The sequence below is a fragment of the Mandrillus leucophaeus genome, unplaced genomic scaffold (assembly GCF_000951045.1).
Source record: "Mandrillus leucophaeus isolate KB7577 unplaced genomic scaffold, Mleu.le_1.0 Scaffold338, whole genome shotgun sequence".
In the NCBI taxonomy this organism is placed as follows: Eukaryota; Metazoa; Chordata; class Mammalia; order Primates; family Cercopithecidae; genus Mandrillus; species Mandrillus leucophaeus.
In genome coordinates, this window is record NW_012103565.1 from 2,654,458 (window position 1) to 2,660,247 (window position 5,790).

The 5,790-nt window shown below is 44.2% G+C and overlaps 1 pseudogene; it reads right to left on the reverse strand.

Moving 5' to 3' along the window:
- Window positions 1–239: 239 nt before the first annotated feature.
- The window catches only part of LOC105545771, a 9,111-nt pseudogene continuing 3,560 nt past the window's right edge, over window positions 240–5,790 (reverse strand).

The following is a 5,790-nucleotide window of genomic DNA, read 5'->3' on the forward strand; positions in this document are numbered from 1 at the left end:
CACTCCAGCCTGGGCAACACAGCCACGCTCTGTCATAAATAAATAAATAAATGAAGGCAGTGGCTCTTGTTCTTCAAATGCTCCCGTTTGTGATGTGTGAGTGTGGGACAGACTCCATCAGAAATCTTATTTTCTCAGCTTCTGCTCTGGGTAAAGACCAGGCCCCTGAGACTGTATTAAAGGGAAGCTTGTCATCCAGACACTTCATAAGGAAACAGAAGACCTCAAGAAAGCTTCCCTCAATCAGTATCACTGTCCATTTTCCTCCCTGAGTCATAGCCTGGATGGGTGGGAACCAGATCGTCACTGGACCATCCGTGTGGACAGCACAGGAACTGAGACTGGAAATGAAGGAAGTGAGTCCTTTAGGTTGTTGGTCTCCAGGGAAGAGGGGCAGAGGCTTCAGCATCTTACAGTCTCTGCTGTTTCCTAAAATAAACCTTTTTCAGGACGAAGAGCTATTTCATGCTCTGTTCCACTGTCTGTCCATTATTAAGGCAGTAGGTCTTTGGCTTCATCTTATTCAGGGAAATAAATGTTTATACTGATGGCTCAGAATGCAGTGGTCTAGAATGAAGAATGTGGCACTTTTACTAAAGGTAAAACTGCAGATGTGCCACTAGCAGATAGCTCTAAAACGTTGTGGCCTTTTAAGCCAGGCATAGTGGCGTGCACCTGTGGTCCCAGCTACTTGAGAGGCTGAGGCTGGAGGATGGCTTGAGCCCAGGAGTTTGAGGCTCAGGGAGCTATGATCATGCCTGTGAATCGCCACTGTGCTCCAGCACAGGCAACATAGCAAGACCCTGTTTCCAAATCAATAATAAAAATTTTAATAATTGTGGTCTTCTTAGTTATTACCAGTGGCTGAGCCACCCTCTTTTCTCCCCCAGGTTACTGTAGTGGCCTCCTCACTAGAGGTCTGGCACCGAATCTGGCCCCTCTGAGTTAATAAGTGAATGTTTGATGTGTCTCTTAAGACTTCAACTCAATCTGTTGACTATAACAGGTATTTAGTGCAACGTAGTTAAGAAAAGCAAATATGAGCCAGGCGCAGTGGTTCAAGCCTGTAATCCCAGCATTTTTGGAGGCCAAGGGGAGGGGGGTGGATCACCTGAGATCAGGGGTTCGAGACCAGCCTAGCCAACATGGCGAAATGCCGTCTCTACTAAAACTACAAAAATTAGCCGGGCGTCATGGTGGGCATCTACCCAGCTACTCAGGAGGCTGAGGCAGGAGAATTGCTTGAACCCAGGAGGCGGAGGTGGCAGTGAGCTGAGATCGCACCATTGCACACCAGCCTAGGTGACAGGAGCGAAACTCCGTCTCAAAAATAAAAGAAAGAAAGAAAGAAAAGAAAAGAAAAGAAAAGAAAACAAAATACGATTCTGATCATTACCAGACAGAAACATTTTACTTTATTTTACATGTTTTTCTTTTATTAATCAGCTTTCTCAGGTTGAAGGAAACATTTTCATGAATTTGTTTCCATCCATCTGATGACTAGTTTTTGTTTGTTTGTTTTTGTTTGTTTGTTTGTTTTAGCTGGAGTTTCACTTTTGTCATCCAGGCTGGAGTGCAGTGGTGTGATCTCGGCTCACTACAACCTCCACTGGCTGCGTTCAAACAATTATCCTGCCTCAGCCTCCCGAGTAGCTGGGATTACTGGCACCCGCCACCATGCCTAGCTAACTTTTTGTATTTTTAGTGGTGACGGGCTATCACCATGTTGGCCAGGCTGGTCTTGGACTCCTGACGTCATAATTCACCCACCCTGGTGAATTCCAAAGTGCTGGGATTACAGGCTTGAGCCACCGCTCCTGGCAGACCACTAACTTTTGCTGAGCCTCTCCTGCATTCTGTTTTCTTCACGTCAGGCACCGGGCAGCTCCTGGTATGTAGGTAACTTGGTAAGACATGATGTTCTTTGCCTCTGAGGAGCTTACAGAGTGATCAGGACAAGAGATCTGTGAAGAGATCATTACAGCATGACTCTACAAAGAATGTGTAATGGGAACACGCAGAGGGAACAATTACCTCTTCTTTCTTGGGATGGGGGAGGAATAGAACTAGTTTTTCAGAGATAAACAGCATAGTCTCAACCTAAAGAGACACACATTCCAGGCAGAGGAGGCAATGTGCACAAGCACAGGCCTGGCCAGGGAACAGTGAGCAGTAGGCAGGGGCGGGGGTGAAAGGAGGCTGGGGCCCACAGTGGCGGGTCTCATATGTAGGCTAAGGAAGTAATCCTTTATCCTCTAGGAGCCAAAGAGGCATTCTACATAGGCGGATCTAGTAACTCCAGCAGCAGGGTAGATGATGGTTTGGCGTAAGGAGAGAGCAGAGACAAGGAAACCAATAGGAGGCTGTGGCCAAGGTCCAGGAGACATTGAGAGTCTGAGATAATGTCTTAAATCTTGTGAAGTGGGCCGGGCATGATGACTCATGCCTGTAATCCCAGCGCTTTGGGAGGCTGAGCTGGGAGGATCGCTTGAGCCCAGGAGTTTCAGACTAGCATTGGCAACATGGTGATACCCTGTCTCTACAACATCAGCAAAATAAACATTAAAAATTAGCCAGGGGTTGTGGACTGTGCCTGTCATTCCAGCTACCGGGGAGGCTGAGACAGGAGGACTGCTTGAGTCCAGGATGTCAAGGCTGCAGTGAGCTATGATTGTCGCAGTCCACTCCAGCCTGGGCAACAGAGCAAAATCCAGTCTCAAAAAAAAAAAAAATCTTGTGAATGAAGGGGAAATAACCAAGGCCTTCTCAATTCACTGAAAGGAGGATTTATTTCTCTGTAGCTTTCAAGGACACTCTTAGTATTAAATGAAGAGGGTTTTTAAAAACGGGTAAAAAAGACCAGCTCCCGCCTGTAATCCCCTATAATTCCAGCACCTTGCAAGGCCAAGACAGGCAGATCACTTGAGGTCAGGAGTTCGAGAGCAGCCTGGCTGATGTGGTGAAACCCTGTCTCTAGTAAAAACACAAAATGGCTGTGAAAGGCTGAACTCTGAGCTTGACCTTAGTGCTTAAGCTATCAGAAAAGTAAATAATGATTCTTATATGCTGTGTCAGAGACTGCTTGTTATCTTCAATATCTGTTCTGTTTTACTCTTCTTTGGTAATGTAATTTTTTGTTTTTAGCTGACCACGTGGCTATAGGGAATAATGATGGTGATTTTTAACCTCATTTGCAGCTAGATACACTATGTTGTTTATTTCTTTTGGCCCACAGGATGTGAGCAGATGTGTTATGTGTCATTTCCAGGAAGTATCATTAAAGGGTGGGATGTGTACCTTCTTCCTGGCTCCCATCTTCTTATGACCAAAATGAGAAGGTAATGCCTACCACCTCCGCAGCCACTTGAACCACAGAGTGATCTACAGAATGGATGCAATGCACAGCAGAGCAATGAAATAGAAGGTTTCTTGGTCCCTATCATCATGAAGCTGCCCCGCACTGTTTACCATCAGACCTATACAGTAGAAGAACTAAGTTTCTCTCTTGTACAAACCATTTTTTATTTTGCACGCAAACCTAATCCTAACCCTAAGTGGCTTAAAATGAAACTTGAAAAGGAACCTAAAAGCTAAGCTTCATTTCAGCACCTTTTAGACTCAAATGATCTGAAAGCCCTTAGTGACTTAACCTTGAGGAGCTTCATACTTACTTGTCCATTTGTTGCTGCTATAATAGAATGCTACGGACTAGGATGTTTACAGATAATTCAAGTTTACGTGGCTTGTAATTCTGGAGGCTGGGAAGTCCAAGATCAAAGGTCTGCATCTTGTAAGGGCTGTCTTGCTACATCATAACATGGTGGAAGGCAGCACTTGGCAAGGAAGTACATGAGACAGAGAGAGGAATGTGGCTGAACTCCCAAATTAATGAACACACTCTTGTAAGAACAACATTAATCCATTCATGAGGGCAGACACCCTCATGACCTAATTGACTCTTAAAGATCTTACCTCTTAGTACTCTTACAATGGCAGTTGAATTTCAACGTGAGTTTTGCAGGGAACATTCAAATCATGGCATTCATTTGTTTATGTAGTTTGGAAACACTACCACAATTTGGGAAAGGAAAAAGGAAATAATTGAGATGGCCAATATCACACAGCTTTTGGATTATTGTTGTTTCACCACAAGCTCCAGGAATCTGCCACCCTTGTTGGAGTTGCCTGGGCACGTCCACAGGGAATTCAGAGGTGTCTCATTTCCTCCAGGGAAGCACTTTTCTCCGCCCCCTTGAGCATGGTGGGTGCAAGTTAGGTTGGTCTGAAAGTGAATGTGCTGCTGTTGGCTGTTCTAACATGTCTGTCATAAAAAGTGACAGAGTGAAATCTCATTACTGAGGACTACACTTCTGTAACGAACTCAAGAAGAAATACATTTCCATAAAAGTTAATGATGCTATAGAAAAATGTTTTAAAGTGAAGAACAACTTCCATGAATAAATTCTCAACTAGTTCAAAAGAGCAGGAACACAATTTGAAATGCACGATGATTACCAAAACATCAGGAGTTCAGTCTAGGTCCTGCTGCTTACCCCAAAGAAAGCCAATCACTGAGACAATGATTGACTCAAAGATCACCCCAGAGTTCAAAGTGGCTGCTGAGGCTCTAGGCATTACCTCTTGCCAAGGAAGAAGGCTTTAATCAGGTGCTGCAACTGAGAAGATGGAGATCAGTCTCAACTCCATCTCCCTGGACAACTAAAATTAGGGGTTTATATAGCAAGGAAGAAATGTAACAATGTCTAGGAAAATGGGAACTCTTGAGAGGCCTAAGGAAGAAACCACAATGAATGAGGGGTCTGGCATCTCATTGTCTGCATGTGGTGATCTAGTGAGTTTTAGTTCTTTATACTTTTTGAGAAGTCTGGGGTCCTTTACTGAGGAAGGAACTCCGATAAAACAAATATAAGTTTCAGGCTTTAAGACCAGAGGGGTAAATTTCTATCTTCATCAGAAAGAACTGTCTTTGGGACTACTGGGTGCATTTCAGTCCCCTCTTTTATCAATTCCTCATTTTTGGGAAATCTAGTCATAGATCTTTCCGGCTGCTCTTTCATAATATCTAAGGCAGATATTACTTCTAAAATCACAGGGTATACAGCCTGTAGTGATATTATTCATAATATCTAAGGCAGATATTACTCCTAATATCACAGTGGGGGTACACCCTGTAATGATATTATTTGTAATTTCTAAGGGAGGTATTTATCCAATATCATGGGGTGGACATCCTTTGAAAATATAATTTGTAATGTCTAAGGGAGATATTACTCCTAATATCTTCTTTTAGATATTAGAAATAATATCACAGGGTGTACACTCACCCTGTGGTGATATTAGGAGTAATATCTTCTTTAAAATATTACTAAGGTTTTACATGACCTTGTGGCTTCTGCTGTCTTGAATGGCCTTTGACATCCCCTAAGGGAGCTCACTCTAGAGGCCTTCATGAGAGGCCACGTGAAGACAGAGGCTCTGATACCATATTAACCATGTTTTTTTATGTATTCTGACGCTTTGACATCTAGGGCCTTGCTGACCTTGCCAGGCCTGTCCCTCCCAGGGTTAGCCAGTTCCTAGAGACAGTAAACAACTTGCCCATGAGCGTGCTTTTCACACACAAGCTAACCAGTCCAGAGCTCATGCCCCCAGCTACCTACTCCATCAGCCTTCCACAGGACTCACACACTCTAGGCCACTGTTCCTCTGCCCTAAGCACCCCAGGGCCAGGTACCAGACAACTAGGGACAGCCCCTATACCCAGAGCCT